The sequence below is a fragment of the Mytilus californianus genome, unplaced genomic scaffold (genome assembly GCF_021869535.1).
Source record: "Mytilus californianus isolate M0D057914Y unplaced genomic scaffold, xbMytCali1.0.p SCAF_6, whole genome shotgun sequence".
Lineage (NCBI taxonomy): Eukaryota > Metazoa > Mollusca > Bivalvia > Mytilida > Mytilidae > Mytilus > Mytilus californianus.
In genome coordinates this window covers 100758813-100781337 of record NW_026262712.1, presented here as the reverse complement: position 1 = coordinate 100781337, position 22525 = coordinate 100758813, and the positions used below count along the sequence as shown (strand labels likewise).

Genomic DNA, 22525 nt, shown 5'->3' with positions numbered 1-22525 from the left:
TTATGCGTTAGAAGAGCATTTCCGGATTTACTTTCGTCAGGAATGCTGGTTCATTGAACAAATTAGAAATGGCTTATCTTTCTGATAACCAATGGAATCCAAAGGTTGAAAATATCAAATGTATAAAATTTGACGGTAAACATTGTTTATACATGTCCTTGGAACACACAGTTTGGTACATATTATGTTGATTAAGTTTGCCTAGAAAGGTGAAAATATATCTATTAATGTAACATAACAATTTGCCTCCCTTTTAATTTTTCTTGTATTTCTGCAATTGATTGAATGATATGTCAAAGTTTTCTTCAAATTCACCTTGGCAATGTGAGTTGAGACAATGAAATTGACCAGTTTTGGGTGCCCTTAATGTGACTCGAAAACAGCACAAGGAGAACATTGTTTCATTGTATTTTATCACAAAGTCAATACATGTTCTCAATAGGGAAGGAAACATTTGTAATAATTTTCAGTAAAAGCACATATGAAGAAAATCTGAAAAGTCAAGTATATACCTATTGGTCGAATATAATTTCATGGCAGAAAAATCAATAACAAGTCTCAAATGACACATTTGGTGATAATGATGATGACGGATGGCTGTTTAACGTCCAGTGGCAAATTAAATGCATATTCAGGACGAGAACAAGTTAATGTAATACGAATATTAACCCTGCTTTATACTAGAATTACATGCTGAACCGGTAGTTCACAGATAACAGTCCACAGGAAGACACGTCACCGTATTCTGACTCCGAGATGGCCAGTTTTTGCTTTTACTCCTATATGCCGCGTGCTTGGCGGAGAAGCAGCAAATACCAATTTTAAAGTCTTTGGTTTGATCTGGTTGGGGTTCGAACCCATGACACCCCGCACTCGAGACGAACACACTACCATGAAACCAAAAAGACGGTCTATGCATTCGATGTTTCAAATATCGCTCGAACACTCAATCGTTTTATTCATACGAAAGATTGCTGAACAATTATAGTTTACATACAATTAAAAATATAAAGATTTAAAACTTCTCTGCGACTGATAAATTAATCTTAGGCGTGTCATCAACATACGCTTTGCCTATGGCTTATTTCTTGAGGGTCAAAAGACTGATGCCAAATTTTCAAAGCTTATTAAAAAAAATCCCACGAATTCCTTACAGTGCAGGATAAAGTTTTACAATATCATTTCGAATGAGATATATGCATATAGATTTTAACATAATGAAATTCAAAGCACCAATGGTCTTTAACAAGTCACTCATACAAGATAAAAAACGGCAAGCTTTTTAGAAAAGCTATTACTTGTTTTAATAATATCAGTAAAAACACGCAGAAACGAAAGACCTACCATTTAAAAACCAGGACGAGGGTAACTTAAAAAAAAATGGTTAGGGCGGCGGGTTTTTTCTGCCAAGTTTTGAAATTTTTCTAGATTGACTGATTTTTAAAAAAACTGGCAATTCTGTGTCTTACATAAAACATAGAAATAAGAAACAAAACGTAGACAATCCAAAGTCAGTAAATCATGATCAGGAAGTTGATAAGCAGATTTTCTAACAACTCAAAATTAATGTAAAACCAAGTCTTCAATGTCTACTAGAAAACGAAACATTGAACAAATGTGATTAGATACATTTGATCAAAATTTAAATTCAATGTCACTAAAAAATGGCCATCAACCGGGACCCTATTTTCGAAGCCGGAGAGCTTGAATAATGTGAATAGTATGCAATGTGCAATGACCAAAATATTCAAGTTCAATATAAGAAAGAAGATGTGGTATGATTGCCAATGAGACAACTCTCCACAAGAGACCAAATGACACAGAAATTAACAACTAATGGTCACCGTACGGCCTTCAACAATGAGCAAAGCCCATAACGCACAGTCAGCTATAAAAGGCCCCGAAATGACATATAATACTAGTAAGCACTTCTTAATAAAACCTCCTAAGCAGAAAAATTAACATTTATAACCTATGTCACTAAGTCAATGATTTAAATGGATATTTAACAGTTCAAGTATTATCAATAGGCAAAAAAATTGATTGAATTTGTCCAACAAATAGAGCGATCCGAGGTTATAGCTTTTAAGCTTTATGTAATTTAATTCGCAGTTTTAAACTCAAGGTCATATTTCTTTGAAGGGTTTTGTATTACAGTCAGAGCGTTTGTATTATTGTTCTCGTCACACTTTCTATCCTTTAATCCTACACATAGATTGACCATTCGATATGCTTAAGTATTCAGAATATCAGTGATTGAGTCAGTTTTAAAAACTATGAATTCTGTTTCAAAGGCGTTTTTATATACATGTAAAAAAAAGAAGATGCGGTATGATAGCCAAGGAGACAACTCTCCACCAGAGACCAAAGGACATTGAAGTAAACAACTATAGGTCACCGTGCGGCCTTCAACAATGAGCTTCACTTTGAGCGCATTTCGCTCACTGCGACTACTTCCTCATGATTTACACAAATTTTCGGTAGATATATTAAGGCGCAACATTTGATTTTAAATTGTTAATCAACCAGCTTTCAATCGTGGCCCTATAAACTTCACATAAGATTTAAAAAACCGCTTACATTATAAGCTTCTTATGTTTTCCCCCTGAATGAATGTTTGCTTAATATTAAGTAGCAGATATTACATGAAGATTTCGGACAATAGTCTGATAATTTCGAATATATCATATATATATATATATATATATACAAGTCTAAATTGAAAACAACGTTCAAACCTATGATTGCGTTGGATAAAAACCGCAATTTTTATACGTGTGCATGTAAAACAAATTTCTTGGTAGAGGGGTCTAAATACAGCACAAAAAACATTTTCCAAAAGAACAAAATAGTGAAAAAGTCTATTTCAACAAAACAAAAATTATATAGGCGATAGTTTTCCATATTTTCGTTAAATGTTAAATAGTTCCTAAAAAGTAACAATATTTCTGCACTTCAAGAATAGAATATTGCGTTCTTGCTTTAATATTTTCTTGTAAGACAAGTCTGTTTTTGAGAATCATTAGCTCTCTCTGTAACAGTGGATTTTACTTAGTTTTGATTAGACGCAGGATTTATTTTTAGTTATTAAAGTATTGTGTGCAGTGAAATTACTAAATTGTTATTTAAAAAAAAAATCCGTGCTATACCCCACCTGGAAATTTTGAACAAGCAGGTCCAAGGTCCGCAACTTCCGTTTGCATCTAGTGGTGAAAAAAGTATTGCTGTAGGAAATGTTTTATTAACTCCCAAAGTAAGGGTGGCGTAGGGGTCATTTTCCAACTTTGGACCTTTTTTTAAAAAAAATCCGTGCTATACCCCACCTGGAAATTTTTGTCAAGCAGTCCCAAGGTCCCCAATTTCCGTTTGCACCTAGTGGTGAAAAAAGAATTGCCATCGGAAATTTTGTCACTAACTTACAAAGTTAGGGCGGGGAAGGAGGGCATATCCTAACATTGGACCTATTTAAAAATAAATCCGTGCTACAGAGCAGGCCCAAGGTCCCCAACTTCCGTTCAAGGTGATATTTTCTCGATTATGCCTGAATGTGATTCTCTTTCCACACGAAATCCAACCAATATGGAAAAAGGTTACATTTTTACATACGCAATATATGAAAAGGTATACATTTTTAAAAACTAAATTATATGAAAAGGGTGGGGTAACAGAACCCCAGTGTCACCCCTATCAATTCAGTATTGAAGTGTCCCCCGAGCTCATTACAATGCATATAGTAAGTAGCCCTAGTAAAACATAATCATATAATTAAAAATTATATAATCAGTGATTAATTCATACAATGATTAAAATTAGTTGACAAGTATATGTAAGAGAAAGATAATCCCTTTCTTCATGATAAAGCACGAGCGTTAGCAAGTACTTATCATAAAGACAGGGGTTATCATTATGCAATTCATTTATGGATAGGTCTTGGTAATTTATGGGCTATTTTATAATATCGGAGAGTTAAGACATATGACATGTACACAACAAATACGATGAAATGGTAGGCATTGTTTGTCGTGAGTATGAATGAACATCATGTCATTCATCAGTGAAAAAGCATCATTTTGTTTATTTGTTCAAAATCAATAAATTCTAAGTTTTAGTTACAATTGAAATTTATTCCACGGCCAATATTTGATTCTAATTCTTTACATTACATACGGTTTCATTAAGTATGATGATTAACTAAAATGAAATGAACAAATAAAATGCCTTTAAATCAGTCAGGGGCATTACTTAAACAAGTACCATTTAAAATTACCTATACACGTAATTTTGAAAACTAGGCTATTTTAAATATTACTGTTATAAGTAACCTTTCTAATATTATTTTTATAGGTGTCCAACTATATAGATTTTACTAGCGTTAACAAATTTTCACGGTCACCTGGTTATGTTTCCCATGAAATATAAAATCTAATCTTTCTGACACACTTATCTTTCATATCAACGCTTTTGGGTCAAAGATTGGTCTCTTGGGACTATTAAAATATCATTTTCCTCAAAAATCTTGAAGGTAGACAAATATAAATAGATAGAAACTTGTGAATTAATTAAGACTTGAAGTTATTTATAATTTGTAACCCAAAACAAGTACATATGTTCCTTATATAAGTATTATTACTGATTCTTTCAAAGATGTATAAAATAACTTATTCAAGTAATATTTTTGTCATTATTTTTAAAGTAACCCTTTATCTCTATACTCTTCTAAAATCTAATAAATTCTTCATTTTATGATATAAAATGATGTAAAAATTCATCAAAACTACATTTAGTCTATGCTTCTATTGAAATTTAAAATAAGTGTATTGAGTAATTTTATATTTTTTAAAAACAAAAATTACCTGTATAAGTAACTAAAAAAAATTACTTGTTTAAGTAATGCCCCTGACTGTAAATTGAAATTTCAATTTCAATTCTTTTAATACGTTAAGCAAACAATTCAAAGGTTGACGTAACCCCCTGTATCCAACCGCGGATCCAGTAATCTGAAGTTTTGTAAGTGTATAAGCTCTAAAATTAAGTTATATTAAGAATGGCCTTTTTTCTTTCTTTCCTTTTGGGTTGATTTGATTAAAGTATTTTTTATAGTAATTTCGAGGTTATTTGTATTCAAATCATAACTTTAACGTACCAATTTTTACTGCATCAGTAAATTCAATTATTTTGATATTTGTTTGTTTAACTCCTTGTAATCTTCAACATATTGAACTGAAGAAGTATTAGGTAGATGTTAACTATTTAATTTTTAATCAATTTCAATAATAAAATTTAATCCTCTTAAGCTCATAAATAGCTTCGGGCAGCTGTATCTCATTGATAAAAAATCTTTGTTCTGGATTATAAGTACATGTAGGGTGGAACAATAGAACAACCCCTTACTGAGAACATGATTTTCATTCATTCTCCACAATTAAGGCACACCAAATCCTACAATTTCATTGGCTCCGAGCACTTTGCTATATTCTAACACACTTTAATCCTTTTATTTACTAATCTTGTTATCGACTTTTAACGACTCTTTACTGTAATCATCTTATTAGTTTAACGACAAGTTGAATAACAGACACCAGATACATAAACGACGCCGTCCAGTGAACCGTATCACAGAGAACCGCGAACCTTAGTCAAACATTTACTGTTATTATAACGTTCAATGACGTTTGGTGGATTTATGATATACATGTACGCAAGCTTTATTTTCTGATACTTTTTCAATTATTGTTGAAGTAGTTAATTCAAGAATGGACAACCTGAAGACGGAATTACTTAAAGGGTTTTCCGCAAATCCAGTGCATATCCCAGCATGGTACCGTTATGACGAAGAAGGATCTCGGTTAAATGATATTTGTATGGAACAGTGCAAATGGTACTACTTTCATCATTTTGAAATGAAAATTCTGAATGACATTTTAATAGTACGTACTCATAAATTATGATTATTTTTGTCGAGAAAACATGTTGTTTAGATAGAAATAGATATCTAATATATGCAATATAATGTCGAAATAAAACGACTACGTACTACCTTGTATTGTAGGTTATCACCACTTATCATATACTTAGCATTACTATGATAGTTTTTGCATATGTGTAACGAGCGGAAGTAAACTAGTCATAAATTCACACCCAGGCCAATAACCCATATCAGCCCTATGTGACGTCACGTGATCGGGCTGATATGGGATTATCAGCCTGGGTGCGTTCGCACATCGGTAGTATATGATATAAAAATTAGTTATACATGTCCTTTTCCATATCGACCCGGGTATCATCCCTCGACCCATATTACCACTCGACTAAAGTCACGGAATGATACCCCAGTCGATATGGAAAAGGCCATGTAATAATCTGTATATATAACTTATTGCAGATTATTATATAATAACATTGATTCCTAACTAAACATTCTTAGTTATTGTAAAAATAGATCTTTTATATAAAAAAAGAAAGATATAGTATAATTCTAACGAGACAATTACCTCTTGACACAAAAGTTGTTAAAGGACGTAAAGACAAAGATGTGAACAATATTTGACATTGCACGGCTTTCAACAGTAAGCAAAAACAATACCAAATATTGATCTTTCAAAAGTTTGAAATGAGAAAATTTGAAACAAACCAAATTTAAAACTAAAGGCCTGATTCAGCTAAAACAATAAACGAACGAAAAAAAACAATAATTGCTGACAGAAACAAATGTAGCAGAGTTCAACGGGTTTGTAACCGCCCAACACCCTCAAACCACTTCGGACAGTGGTGTTACAGTCCAACATAAAACAATCTGTAAAAAAGGACTTGATTCGGTCGATACTAGGCACACTAACAAATAGCTTTTTTTCATTTTAGTAATGTTAACATTAGTGGGCATTAATACCAATAACTTAAATTCATTTTTAGCAATTTTAGTGGGCATTAATACCAAATAACTTTAATTCATTTTTAGCAACAATATTGGGCATTAATACCAAATAACTTTAATTCCTTTTTAGCAACAATAGTGGGCATTAATACCAAATAACTTTAATTCATTTTTAGCAAAAAACAGTGGGCATTAAAATACCAAAATAACTTTAATTCATTTTAAGTAATATTAGTGGGCATTAATACCAAATAACTTTAATTCATTTTTAGCAACAACAGTGAGCATTAATACCAATTCTAATATGACGTGCTTCTTTCGCCTTGTAAACAACACCGTGATAAAATTCTCGATATATCTATACTTAGCGCAGACTCAGAGATATACTTATAATGGATGTTACAATATACCTCCCACATAAATCCACATGTATCGAAACCTATTTGCAAACGCTATGCCGATTTATTTTTTAAATTGCAATTAAAAAAAAGACTACAGAACTTTTATTCTTATTCGGATGCATAACAAAAAAGAATTAATGCACAAGTGCTCGGCGAAATCTACAAAATCGAAATAAAATAAAATTCCGCGGAAGTCCACTAATGCTTTTGGCGCATTTAAGTCCTTTCAAAACATGACGTCATACAAATGAAAACGCTAAAGTTAAAGGTTTTTCCGTTACGTGAACCATCGAAATTCGTATAATATTGCATTAAAATGCATTTTTGAGGTAGGTTTTGTTTTGTTTTCTATTGTATTACATTATTTGCATATTTACTGATTTCAGCAAGTCAACATGGCGGCTCCTTAGTAACGAAATTTCAACTTTGGATTACGAGAAAAACATGTAAATCAAAAATGGCAAATGTTGGGTTTGAAAATTAAAAGAATTAAAAACAAATTTTCTAGCTGTTATTTACGAAATATTTGTGCAAGCTACAGATTTATTAGAATTTTTTAGCTTTATCTAAGAGGGAGTAAAAAAGAACAGCCCCACACACGACATACCCACTCTCACTTCAGTTTTTTAATGACCGTATTTGTCCTCTTAGAATCGAAATAATTCATGGAAGCCATAGGTTTGTTGTAAATTTACACATGGCCTGGGCCGTGATATTCGTTAATTTTATCGCTCGCTAACGCTTAGGATAAAATTCGAATGTGGGCATTAATAACAAATAACTTTAGTTCATTTTTAGCAATATAATTGGGCATGAATAACAAATAGCTGTATTTCATTTTTAAGCAATATAAGTGGGCATATCTCATGTTTCTCTCAATAAATATGTTAACTACATACAATTGCCCTGGAAATATACTTTTGTAGATAGCCATCCTATCCCTTACAGTTCCGTCATCACATGTATCATGGCGTAGGGCTGAATACCATTTGCATCAATCGGATTCTGTTTTAAATGTTATTTTATTTTCGTTTATTACAAATGTAAAAAAATCTAACATTCAAATTCCATCAACGTTCCCGGTGATATTGAATCTTGTTATGCAAGTTAATAAAAATCAATTGCTACATTCTAAATTTATAAAACCTTTTCTAGTTGGTAGATGATAAAATTGTGCGGCAAGCATTTTCTTTTTTAATGTAGTTGTATTTTAAAGGAATTAATAGATATTTTGAAAGATTCGAGAATGGTTGTTGACCTTGGTAGTGGAAATGCAAGCAAGACAATGTTGATCTTAGATAAACTTTTAAATACGCACGAATCTCTTACTTACGTCCCAGTAGATATTTCTAAAGGTTGGTATATAAATTAGCACGTGCTAGGCATATCTCATGTAATGATGAACGCATATTTATCTTCTTTAATTTATTTGCGGGATTTCAAATGTGTTTTTTAAACTATCTTCTTTTGTTGTTGAAATATTTGAAAAGAAAGTCGATTTTTTGTAAGCTGAAACATTTCTTGATCAATATGAATACTGCATTTTAGGCCAGATACTTAGATTCAAAGAATTACAACAACGTTTACAATCATTTTCATGTGATTTAGTCTACAGTACAAAGGAACACTTGTTTTGATTTATAATTCTATAATATAGTTGGAATAAAAACGATGCTATCATATTTCTTCCAATGATACATATTAGCAACAACAATAGCTGCGGAAATAAGTATTAAAAACGACAGCTCGAATTATTCGTGTTACTGCACAATGTACTACTTTTTCTAATGTTCTTGTATTTGGCTTAGATTTTAAACATTAACATTATGATTCACTATTTCATAGAATTTCTCAACAAAACCGCTGCAAACCTGAAAATAATATATGGAAATAAATTAGAAATCCAGCCAATCGGAGAGGAATACATGGTAGCACTGAAAAAAGTAAAGTTAGTATGTTTATAAAAATGTCTATGGATAACACTGAAAATAATTCTGTCTTTCAGAGATACAGAAAATGAGCTTGCAAACCCGGGTAGATTCTGTTTGTATACTGTAGGGACTCAATCTTAATTGGCTTGAAAATGTTGCATCCTTGTTTGTTTTAATATTTCAGGGGAAAATCTACGAAAACGACACATAGTTCCTTATTGAATAAAGTTGGACTTATCCTTTTGAATGATTATGTTAAGATAGGAAAATTGTCAAATGGAGACCGTTGCTTGGCTCTCATGAGCTCACAGTAGCCCTCTTTCCATATTTCTATGATTTATTGTTTCCTAACACAGAGCTCGAGGCAATGCAGACAATATAGAATCGCGAATGGATATATATTCAAGCTGTCGTGTTGTTTGTATTGTTTACAAAAACGTAACCACCCACAAAAACCATTACCAAAGCGCGTGTATCCAATTATGGTAAAGAATTCATAATTATGCAAATAATATAAACATGATAATTCTTCCAGTGAAAACTTTTACAGCCACCGACCGTTCATCATTTTTAGCGTGAGGGGAGCGATTCCATTTTAGTTTTTTTTAATTCTTGCTTGTTTTTATTTTGAAAATTATAAAAAAGAAAAAATACATCGATTAAAAAAAAGAATGTTTCTTGTTTCTCTTTGTTATTAAAAAAAATAATTTGTCTTGAAATAAATACGTTTACTTACAGCCATTTTTTTTAGACTGAGTTATAATTTCTGATTTATGTTTCCAAAAAACATCTTGCGTGTCTTGAATGTGTTAGTTGATTTCAGCTTCCAAAAGCATTTAGTTAATAGTAATTTTCCCCCCATTATTTTCATTCACAGAACCATGACAGATAGAAAAATAATTGTATGGTTTGGAAGTTTGCAGAGTTTATCGTATGAAAAGCAGTTAGATTATCTATTGGAAATACGAAACACTATGCAAGGTACGCTAGGCGAAGAAGGAATGAAGTGATGACCTTGACCATCCATCAGTCTTTCCTTTCTTCCGTCCTTCCTTCCTTCTGTTTGTCTGTTCGTCTGTCCATCTGGCATATAAAACCAAATATTTTGAACAAAGGGGCATTTGGGGTAAACTGTATTTCAATGAGACACCAAAACAGCGACGAAAATAAATAAAAGACATTTATATGGCAACATACAGCCTTCAACAATAGACAATTGTTTATACAATATGTTAAGTGCATCACCATTGTGAATACATGAATCAGAAATAATTCAAAATTTGCAATCAACACCAATTCTCTACTTAACAAAAAAAAAAGAAATGACATGATAAAACAACTGGAGGACTTTCTGACTTGGGACAGACGCATGAGTGTTGTGAAATCTCAATACCTACTATTGCTATCTCGATCAATGGACTGTCACAATGTCTGTCAAAGATTCACATACTGAAATGTACGGAGCCATGTTGTTCTCATACAGATAAACAGTTGTGGTTTTTAAAGTCAAGCGCTGGATATCTAAAGTCAAGCGCTTGGGATATAAAGTCCAGCACGAGAGATGCAAAATCCAGCACTGCAGATACAAAGTACTTTACATCTCCAGCGCTAGACTTTTAATATACACGTTGATTTATAATTAAATTTCCATTTTCTAGCACTGGGTCGAAACCTGGAGCGCATTTTGCTAAACATTTGATCGTCACTTGGGTTTTATCTCGAATGAATTTTAAAAACCCAAAATTCAATAAAATATACATGTTACTGCCTTTTTTTGTGTACTGCTTACAATGAAGCTATTGTATCAATTGTTTTAAATGGTAAATTTGACGCCATCCCTTCGACGTTTAACTGTGGCCATCATGATTCGGCTGACCGTTTATAAACATTTGGGGATGACTGTGGATACATATATGTAACCACAATCCTGTCCTCTTTTGTCATCAAATATTATCGCCGTGTTTATACTTACAATGAGAAACAAAACATTTAACTTTTACTACAAGCACACGAGCAATTAGTGAAAACAGTGTCCCAGGTTAGAGGGCAGATTGAGCGCTCACACACATGTTTAACCCCGCATTTTTATTTCAGTAATTCAGAGGTTGTCGTTGGTTCAACTTAGCCATATTTGTTTTTCGTAAATTGTATTGATACACATTAAGCCGTTAGCTTTCTCGTTTGAATTGTTCCATATGTTTAGATCGTGGTCTTTTATATCCTAAAACAATACACGGTCTGGGGTGATCTCATTTTGAAGGCAGTCTAGTGACCTATGATTGCTTATATCCATGCCATTTGAACTCTTGGGGATAGTTGTCTCATTGGCAATCAAATTACATCTCTTTAATTTTATTTTGATTAACAAGGATGACAGAGCTTATAATTGTAATTTTGGAATGCGTATACATAAATTGGAAACATATGACGGATCAGTTCATTTGTCTTTCAGCCAATACAAAATCAGTATCTGTATGAAATGAGCGACCACTGTGTAAATATAGACATTTGCATATGCTTTGTACAATGTAATAGTTTTAAACGGGAAGTTGGATTTTGAATGTGTTTCTTCAAAACGATGAATTTAATAAAGACGACCTGCCACACTTATTTTATATGTTGCCAGTATTTGTTCTAACGTTAAATAATGTTGAAGATCAAACTCATGACCTCCTAATAATTCCAGTGAGCAATTAAATATCCTACTAAATACATTTATATACGAGCATTAAGAAGTCAACCATACACACAAGATGAAATTGTATTGTACAGAAAGACAGATATTACGTCAATGTAATTCTTTTTTCTCTCTCCACACAATACAACAAGAACCACAACAACACTAACGGCAATCGTTGAACTATTTTATTTTGTTGGAAAGATCTATCATGCATTGTTGCATGACATTTTTGTTCCTATCCTAAATCAATTGCCTCGTCAGTGGTGTCTTAGATTACGTCTTTATCTTTTTGTCATTTTGTAAATTTCTTTTTCATGGCAAATCTTTGATAGCTTCTGTTTAATTTATTCCCAACTATTTTAATTCATACTATGGATAATTTTGAGGCTGACATAATATATAAACACCTGTACACAGCTATCGTTAGTTATCCGTATTTGATGTTAGAGGGTACGCACCGGAGAATTCAGAATTGGAGGACCTTATTTTGACACAAAATTGGCTGTAATTTTACCTTTACTATATACATTTTCAAAAAATCTTTTTTAAGAAGGGGGTTTGGGGGGGGGGGGGAAGGGGGAGGGGGTCGTGCCGGGTGCCCCCCGCCTAAATACGCACTTGGTAATATTGGAATTTTGTTTCATTCACGTATACCAGACAACTTATTTCATTCAATTGCAGAACTGCTGATGCTAATTATTTGTTAAATTTTTGTTGCAGTCGAAGACAAATTATTGATTACATTAGATGTCACAGACACTACTTGTAAACAGACGATAGAGCTTGCTTACCTTGATCCGGAAGGTAAATATAAGTCTCCATTTATTTGACAGTACACAAACTTATCACATCTCATTTCCAACCTCTTTTGATTTTATTTTTCTTACCTTAACGTAACGTACAATTATGCTTAAACTAACATATATAAATGTCAAAATCTTTGATTTTTATTATTTGTCCATGAACTTATAAAATAAGTTGCTCACTTATGATTTAAACCTCGTAAAAAAGGAACAATACAGCATTGCCGTATGCCACTGGTTCGTTGAATATTTTCCGTTTTTTGACTGGCTACACCACCCTGTTAATAATGACATCAAACTAAAATCTACTGCTAGTATTGTGTATATGAAATCTGTCATTTAAGAACAAAATAATTATATAAAATGTTGTTATATCTTACATGCACTTTTGTATTAGTCTTTAGTTATCTTCTAAAAATTGATTGTGATAAATATTTTTTTGTGTAGGATACTGCGAAAATTTTCATCTGAATTCCATCCATCGCTTGAACAGGGAAATGAATGCTAATATTGATATATCAAAGTTCAAAATTAAGAATGAATTGGTTGTGAATTCAAGGTCAAATAATTGTAGCTACGTGAATGCGTGGATAGAGGCAATAGAGAATTGTGATGTTCACATAGGTTTGTATAAAATAAATATGACTTAAGTTTTTTGTGCCTGTCTGTATATATTTTGTTTTCGATCGTTTTTACTACATGGCTTAAAATATTTTTGACATGCTCTCGTCCTTATTCATAAGCTTGGATATTTTGTCCAAATGATGTGTATTTTAGCAACTATAGGTCACTATATAGTCTTTAAAAAGAGCAAGACCCATACCGTAAAGTCAGCTATAAAAGACCCAAACATGATAAAATGTGAAAAAATTCAAACGAACAAACCTACGGCCTGATTTATGACAAAACAGTAACCGAAAATAAAAAATGTGACAGACAGCAACCAACGACAACCATTGCATTGCTGAATCTAGAGAATTATCACTTAGATTGGATCAAGATTTGCTGTAGTGAATTTGACAAGATTCAGTAGATATATCAGAATGCGCAATGGTTGCAAATTTCTGGCCGAATGTAATTGTTTACTTTTGGCAATTCAGTATCATCAACTGATCGCCATTATAATGTGAGCTGCGTCGGATAGAAATCGACCTTATGCAAGTGCACGTAAACATACATGTATAAGACTTTGATTGCTTTTGAAACATTCAAATACGAAATACAATATAAATTTTGGTCTGTTTTGTAGGCTTAGGGTTCTTATACCATCTCAATTTTCAAACAGTTACAGACTTTCCGTAGAGATGTTTTCAACCCAAAATAGGAAAAAAGATGTATTGATATTCATTTGCATATGGTCGATTTCTATCCGACGCAGCTCATGTATTACAAAACTTAGAATTTTTGGAAAAAACTAAGGATTTTCTACCCCAGAATAGATTACCCTAGCTGTATTTGGCAAAACTTTTAGGAATTAATCCATATCCATGTGAATACACGACGCAGTCAGTACAGGATATTAATTGAAAAAAAATCGATTCGTATAAACAGACAGTTAGAATCTAGAGCCGTTTGCAATATTTTTTGGAACCGATGTTCTTTGACGTTTTTGTATGTGGGACATATATGTCCAATAATTTCTTTTCATTTGTAAAAAATTTGATATTCAAAATTTCGAAGTAAAATGACTCTCTCTAGCAAAACATTTTATAAAGAAAGCAACAACTATTTTGCTTCAATGTCAAAGAGTAACGTTTCTGTTGAAAAAGATGTTTTTCGTCTTTGTAACAACTCTATTTTTAAATGATTGAATAGTGTAAGAGTGCAAAAAGCTATAACTGCTAAGCACACCTCAAATACATGTACCTGCTCAAGCTCAGGAACTATACAAGAGTAGACATGTACAGTGCCACCTTATTTTGAAAGTTCATTTGCGGACTCTGTTATTATTGTCAATCCTCTGAACAATAAAGAAACTAAATTTGGTTTGTCGCCGCCAATTTTTCAGTCAAAAACTTTTAAAAATAAGGAGAAAACCTCAATATACTCTGTAGTGACGTCGCACACGGTGTTTGGTGATAATACAGGTTTTGCTTTCCAGTTCGCCTTTATTGTATTTGTTCTAAGTTTCGGGTATGTATATATCAAAATAAGCGTAATTAAAAGTAAAAATGGAATATGCCTTAAAATCAATACTTTTTCATTTTGTAACTCGAATAATCCCTAATAACACGGATTTTTGGGCGTGTGGACAAGTGACACGCAACACATGACCAGCGTTTTTTAATGCTATTCTCATCTTTATTTAAAATATTTTTTAAAAAGTGGTATAATATATAATAATTCCTAGAAAGTGCAGTATTTGGTGTTAATGACGTATGTTTTACTTATGACGTCCTTGTTAACTGGACGCGTCTGACCAGGACGAAAAGTTCACTTTGTTTTGTGGACAAGCCGAGAAAAAAAAATATGAGCAGGGGAGAAGGTAAAAGTAATATTAAAAAATAATCAGAATAGATTATTCCGAAAATAATATATCATTTTATTCCGTATATGACAAGAAACAAAAATTAAAAAGTTTTGTTACAATATTTCAAAAGATCGTCGCAGAATTTACAATGATTTGATTTTTTTTTATTTCTGTCACAACACACCAATCTGTCATCTTATAAAGAGCTCTTCAAAATTCGGACGAATGCTGCAGACACAAATCACAATTTACATATCCACCCTTCTTTTTCAAAATTATAAAATAAATATAAAACTGTCTTCCACTGGTTATTATTGTCTAAATTATGTCCTATATTGTTTATTTTATTAAATCCGTTGAAATGTCACACTTGCCGTTTTTGACGTTTTCGGCGTATTTGTTAAGTGGCTAATGAAAAACAATAGGCATTTGCGGTCTTTTTTTCGATCTGAAATTTTGTTTAAACGTGAAAAGATGTTTATAAGTGTATGAAAAAAAATATGTAGAAGTTTCAAGATAAAATATTAAAAAGAAAATAAACACGATTTTTTTGTTTGTGTCTTGTCAAAATGTCACAAAACGCCGTTTTTTTAACATTTTAGTTAAAAGTATGATAAGTCATGTAAAACAATTTTGGAGGGGAAATAAATTTGAAATTATAGCACAAAAAATTATAATAGGGATTTATTTGAACCCATTTTCGACTATATTTCGAGGATATTAACGACACAGTCAGCGACTACTTTTGTCTAGTCATAATGTCACACCATGCTTTTTTACTCGTTTTGACGTTACGTTCGGTTTAACTTGACATGTAGTGCATGCCTAACGTCGCAAATATTTCATGCAAAACCATGATTTTTGAGATTTTATTTTTGGAAACAATTTCTTAACAGATTTTTATCGAATCTAATTAAAATTAATTACTGTATCCGTTTACTTGTTCATAGTTGAGATTAAATTTCCTTTTATTAGCAGTTGAAAAATTAGATTAGATAAGATTATTTTTGTTGTTTTAAATTTTGAATTTGCTTTCAATAATTGATAATTAACCTTTAATACAGGTGATGAAATACACGCTTCAACTAATAAAAGTGTTATCCGGAAACTATCAAAAGCAGATAAAAGAAATGAAAGAATTACGACGTTATGTATGCAATACATGAACAATACGTCAAATTAATGTTATACCAAAAACTAACACCAAAACCGTACGCGACGTCATTAGTCTTGACATGATGTTTAGTAAAGTCGGCTTATAGATTTGATAGTTTTTTTTTCTCAATTTGCCATTAAAAAAAATGAATGGTTCTCCCTATTATCAGAAACTGTAATCGTAATCATTATCTAAGGTTGCTAATCCCACATGCAAAATTGGCTTTGGTCTTTGGGTAAGACCCTTTTGATAGCCCATACTAATAAGCCCATACTTTTTTTTAACTTCACAAACTTTTATCCTCGAGCGATCTCGCTGATTATTATCCAGGAACTCGACATCGCGTAATGAAATTTCTAAAAGAGAGACGGAAGATAACACAGGAATATTCAAACTCTAGGCTGGTCCTCTCCCTTGCAACATACTTATATCTATCAGAGCCAAACAGATAAAGGACAGGGAACCAGTCTATTCAAACTCACAAGTCGATGACAAACTGACAATGCCATCGCAAAAAAAAAACGAAAAATGACAGAAAGACATACAACAGTATACAAAACACAATATAGAAAACTAAACACTGAACAACACGGACCCCATTAAAAACCGGGGGTGATCTTAGGTGCTCAGGAACGTTTACGTTTTTGAAAGGAAATACGTTTGTATTTACTAACGGGTGCTACAAAGAGGATACAGTTTTCATTTATTTAAGGAAACGTAACTTGAATTCGGCAGTAACGTGTAAGAAGGACCCAAACTTGTCCTCAGATTCTTGACACGAATACAATTTTACATGAAGAAAGTAAAAAGTAATAACAAGGCAATGCCTGTACAATAATTTTAATAGTGTACTTTTTATCTCTTAAATGTAAGGACAATGTAAGGACTGCATGCTTGTTTGCACTTGCACATCTATATTAATCCTTCAACGGGATTCGCGAGACAAAGAAAGGAATGATTTTCAAGAGGGCTCCACATTAAAAGCATGTTCAACACATTGGAAGTATACAAATATTTAGTGAAGAATCTAGTAATACATCTTCAATAACATTCTGATATCGATACAATGACTATATTGGGGAAAAACAGAGAACATGTAGAATTTCCCCAAATCTGGTTAATCTTCAGAGATTTTAATGAAATTAACTCAATTATTAAGGTTTATTAATATTTAACGAAGATTGACAGTATGCATAGTTTGCTTAAAGCCCTGTATGCAAAGTAAATTCTTAATGTATGCATATTTGTAATTTGAATTGTTTAGAAGTGCTTATATTTACTCTTTGCAGTCATAGAATCTCATAGATCCTTGATGAATATTGTTGTTGGGGTGTTTTTGTCCCGTCGATAACCCTAAAATACCTCAATAAAGTATAAGTTTAAACTTTTAGATGTTCGGGGCATATATGTTGAAAATATGCTGCACAGCCCTATGTTTTGACCTTTGAATGAAATAGTAGTGCATATGAACTTTCCATTCTAGGATATAATTTTTTACGAAACTTCATAGTAAACGTTGCACAGTTTCGGCCTATGGGAAATTGCATTGTCTATGTTAACGCAGGGATTGCTCTATATGTATATGTTTTAACCCTCTTAAATATACCCAAACAACATATGAACTGTATGTTTGCACCAGCAAAACCGATATCGTTTTCTCAGCGGGATTCAAAATCATTAACATGATTAAGAAAGAAAAACAATGAGAAAATAATTAATAAAGAATAAAAAAGTTAAATTATTATATTACAAAAGGACAAAAGAATTGAAGGATAGTCAAAAACATTTGACATGCACGCGTTTTACGTCAAGAATGAAACACGTCTTTTTAACAGTTTTTAACGAGCGGTATGACAAATATTTATATGCTTTATCTTGAGAGATCATTTTGGTTTTAAGTTCGAAAGTTTGTAGGCCCTGTTTATATGCCGCGTTAAGGTCAACGACATTTGAAGCTAAACGTAAACCAATGGCGTTACATTCATCATATTCGTGTTTAGATATTGATGAATATCAACAGTATTTTGTGGCAAACCTGAATGGCAAACTACGGTGTTCTTAATTCCAATCGTATAAGACTGAGCATATATTACATAATATAAAAATTTGAACAACAGAGAGGATCCAGGTTAATGGGGCGCAACGCCAGGAATGTTGCCGAGCGGAGCGAAGCGAACACATTTTGAACGTTTCAATGGCAAAAACAAAGAAGATATCTTCCAGATTTCCAGGAGAAGAGCACGTCCTATGTGCGATTTTTTCTAAGGTTTTTCTAAAATAAGAAGATATTATGAAGCATTTTAGGCCATTATGATAATCTATCAAATAGCATCCTGCAGAAGTGCATAAGACTATTAGTCTGTCAGATATTAATAGTTATTTTTCATCTCGTCTTACATACTATTATTTGTTTACAACTACAAAAACTGCCCAAAATAGCCTCATGCTGAGATTTTTTGATGATTATATATATTTAGTCACTGCAATACTCAAAAAGATATCATTTTACCAATACAAAAAGGTCATTCTGTGTCAAATATGTCGATGTTATGTCTTTAACATCAGAAATTATATAGTGACATATATGTGATGTCTGCATCAAAGTGTCTAAACTATATCATCCAATTACATTAATTTTGTATCAATAATTTATTTTATTTTTTAAAGGTCGATAAATTGTTCTATTTTAGCACTTATCATATCTCTCTTATTTAAATATATCTATTGAGTTCATATTATTAATATTATAGGACAATTAGATTTAACCAGGGAATTTCAAAAAGGAGAACGATTGTACCTCCACGAAGAGAACGGGATAAGCTGCAAATATACTATTGAACAAATAGAATATCTCTTGAATAAAGCGTCACTGGGAATGGAGAAATACTGGAGGAACGAACATGTGGCAGTGATATTAGTGAACCGGAAATAAAATACGAAGAAATGTATATTGGTTTGCATCAGTTATCGTTTGATTTTTTACTCTTTGTTCGCAATTGAAATTAGTAAACAGAATATTAGTATAAGATGTGATTACATTAACCTTTTGGTCAATTAGACGACGCTGGTCATTAATAATAGTTAAAATCCCAACCATTTAATCGTTTTGACAGTCTTTACTTCTTTCTGTTAGTTTATATAGTCGTTTTTTTCTGCTTTAAAACTTGTTCTAGGTCGAATTCTATTGTTCTATGTTGTTTCTTATTTTTAGTTTATTACCATCACCTGTTTTTGAATAGTTCTATCTTTTTAAAACAAACTTTGATATTTTCATCCTGGAACATTTTGGACAGTTCTGCCCTAGAACATTTTTGAATATAAATATAAAACATCAGACAAGACAGACAACACCTTGACCAAAAAAACTAAAAACGACAAACAATCTACAAAACACTACATAAACAAAACTAAAACTATAGCAACACGATCCTAAATAAAAACTAGGGTGACATCTTGTACCCCTGATTGGTAAACATATCCTGTTCCTCATGTGGCCCTTGTCGTTTTGATACACGATAAGTACAAAAAGAAGTGTATTTCCTCGTTGCTTAAACATAATCAAATTATAATTAAAACATTTTTGATTAAACATTAATACCAGAACTAAAACATATATCAGAGACTGTAATTATTTTTACTATCTAATCCTCATTATCTTAAATATGACTTATGGGGAAAATCCAGCTAATATTATTTAGAATTAATGTCTTGAGATAATTTAGCACTAATGGTCGTAAATCTATATAAAAATAAACGTTTTAAAAGTAAATAATTACATTACATGTATGTTTCGTTATAATACGTGATTTTAATTGGCTAATAGCAATCTCGCGTCATTCTGAAAATAACCTTCACTTCAAAATGAAATGTAACATTCATGATGACACGACCTTCCACAATAAAGTGCACAGGTCAAATAAAGAAAAGTTGATAGAAATCGTGTTTTCATGATCCTAGCAAAAAAATGTAATTATCAGTATCGAATTCTTCTTTTAGTAATTGTATAGGGTTGTAAAAGCGTTGACAGTTCGCACATTTTTAGAATGAAGCTAAAGCGCTTCATACAAAATGTACTTCAGTCAACGCTTTTACGCCCCAATAAATTTACAAAAAGAAGCATTCAATTCTTAAATAAAAAAAAAAAGAAAAGAAAAGCAAAGGGTTAACCGAAGCGAATACTTGAACTACTTGTACAATTAAGGCACAAAACGAAAAGGAAAAAAATACAGATTAATAGAAGGAAATAGAAATAAAAATTCCTAACTGTAATACTATAAATTTACAAAAAGCCCTATATATTTTACTCTTATTTTTATTTTGCTAGAACTTGCAATTGATCTAACGAAATCTATTATTGACTGATATTTTCTCCTCATTTGGTTTCAGTTGTACAAAACATTCATGACACGGGTTATGTTCTTCTCATATATGTTATGATGGTATGATACTAAACCCCTAACGGGAAGGATTGTGCCTGATAATCATATGATGAAGACATAATCTTTCAATCAGTTTAATTGAAGTCTGGAGCTGGCATGTCAGTTAACTGCTAGTAGTCTGTTGTTATTTATGTATTATTGTCATTTTGTTTATTTTCTTTGGTTACATCTTCTGACATCAGACTCGGACTTCTCTTGAACTGAATTTTAATGTGCGTATTGTTATGCGTTTACTTTTCTACATTGGCTAGAGGTATAGGGGGAGGGTTGAGATCTCATAAACATGTTTAACCCCGCCGCATTTTTGCGCCTGTCCCAAGTCAGGAGCCTCTAGCCTTTGTTAGTCTTGTATTATTTTTAATTTTAGTTTCTTGTGTACAATTTGGAGTTTAGTATGGCGTTCATTATCACTGAACTAGTATATATATTTGTTTAGGGGCCAGCTGAAGGACGCCTCCGGGTGCGGGAATTTCTCGCTGCATTGAAGACCTGTTGGTGACCTTCTGCTGTTGTCTGTTCTATGGTCGGGTTGTTGTCTCTTTGACACATTCCCCATTTCCATTCTCAATTTTATTAGATTTATCAAGAAAACTACATTTAATATTACAATGCACATGTAGTTTTTTTTAAATTGTTTAATTTAGAATTAAAACCTGATATAATATGTAAGTGATTATTCCTCATAAACGTACAATATATAAATATAGATATTTTAAAAATTCAAAACATTTTGCATCATACTTCCTGTCTGCGAATTGAAGACAAAAAGTGTATTCATGTTTATTCTTCAAATATCAAGAGTAAATAATTGACTAAGCTTCAAAATTGTCGATATTTATAAAACTAAAAAGATTTGGTATGATTGCCATTGAGACAACCATCAACCAGCTAATCATCTAGGTCGCCGTAAAACAATGAACAAAATTTATACCAAACACTTAGCTACAAAAGGTTCCGACATGACAAACTGTTAAACAATTCAAACGAGAAAAACATATATGACGAACAGTCCCAAACGACTATCGTTACCATTAAATTACAGGTTCTTGAGTAGGAACCAGGAACATATAGAACGTGTTAGGTCAAGCATCTTTGCGATCGTTCAACCCTCTCCACACCCTTCACCTTTCACTCGGGACTGTTGTGAAACAGTACAATGTTCGATCAGTTATTAAAGTGTGAAACAGTACAACGACGATCAGTTATGAAGACTCATCAGATCGGCACGAGTCTGTTGTGTACAATTTATAACAAGACAAGTACGGAAACATTCAACTTTTAAATATGTTCCTTTTACCTATTTCGATACTGAAACTCGTGTCATGCAAATTGATTAATGTTTACCAATAAATGTTTATGAAGAAAGAAAAGTGGAAGTGTTTACTCCGGGGGCTTTAAAAGACACCGGCAAATAAAACAAATGGTATTTGCTAACCCTTCCTGAGCACCTGGGATCACCCTGGGTTTTTGATTTGGTTCGTGTTGCTTAGTCTTTAATTTAATTTTGTTGTGTTTAGTAAGTTGTTTTTGTCCTTTGGTCGATTTTCGTTTTTTGCCATGACGTTGTGAGTTTATCATGAATATCCCTTTGGTATCTTCCGCCCCTCTTTTAGAACTCCTTTTCATTTAACAACTTTGGACTAGTTAAGATATGAATAGATGAAATTGTGGGGTAAACGTCAAGAAGAAGGAAACCCAAAACTAGACAAATAACATACAATCAACCAACATTCGTACAGTATGTTAATAATCCTTATCGTTTATCAAAATAAAT

General features: G+C 32.2%; 1 long non-coding RNA gene across 1 annotated transcript; it reads left to right on the top strand.

Annotated features, from left to right (window-relative positions):
* The first annotated feature begins 10086 nt into the window (after positions 1–10086).
* Positions 10087–19147, top strand: LOC127704246 (uncharacterized). The gene is made up of 4 exons (XR_007983199.1): positions 10087–10184; positions 12604–12687; positions 13134–13310; positions 19063–19147. It is a non-coding gene; the product is annotated as an uncharacterized LOC127704246 (long non-coding RNA).
* The last annotated feature ends 3378 nt before the right edge of the window (positions 19148–22525 follow it).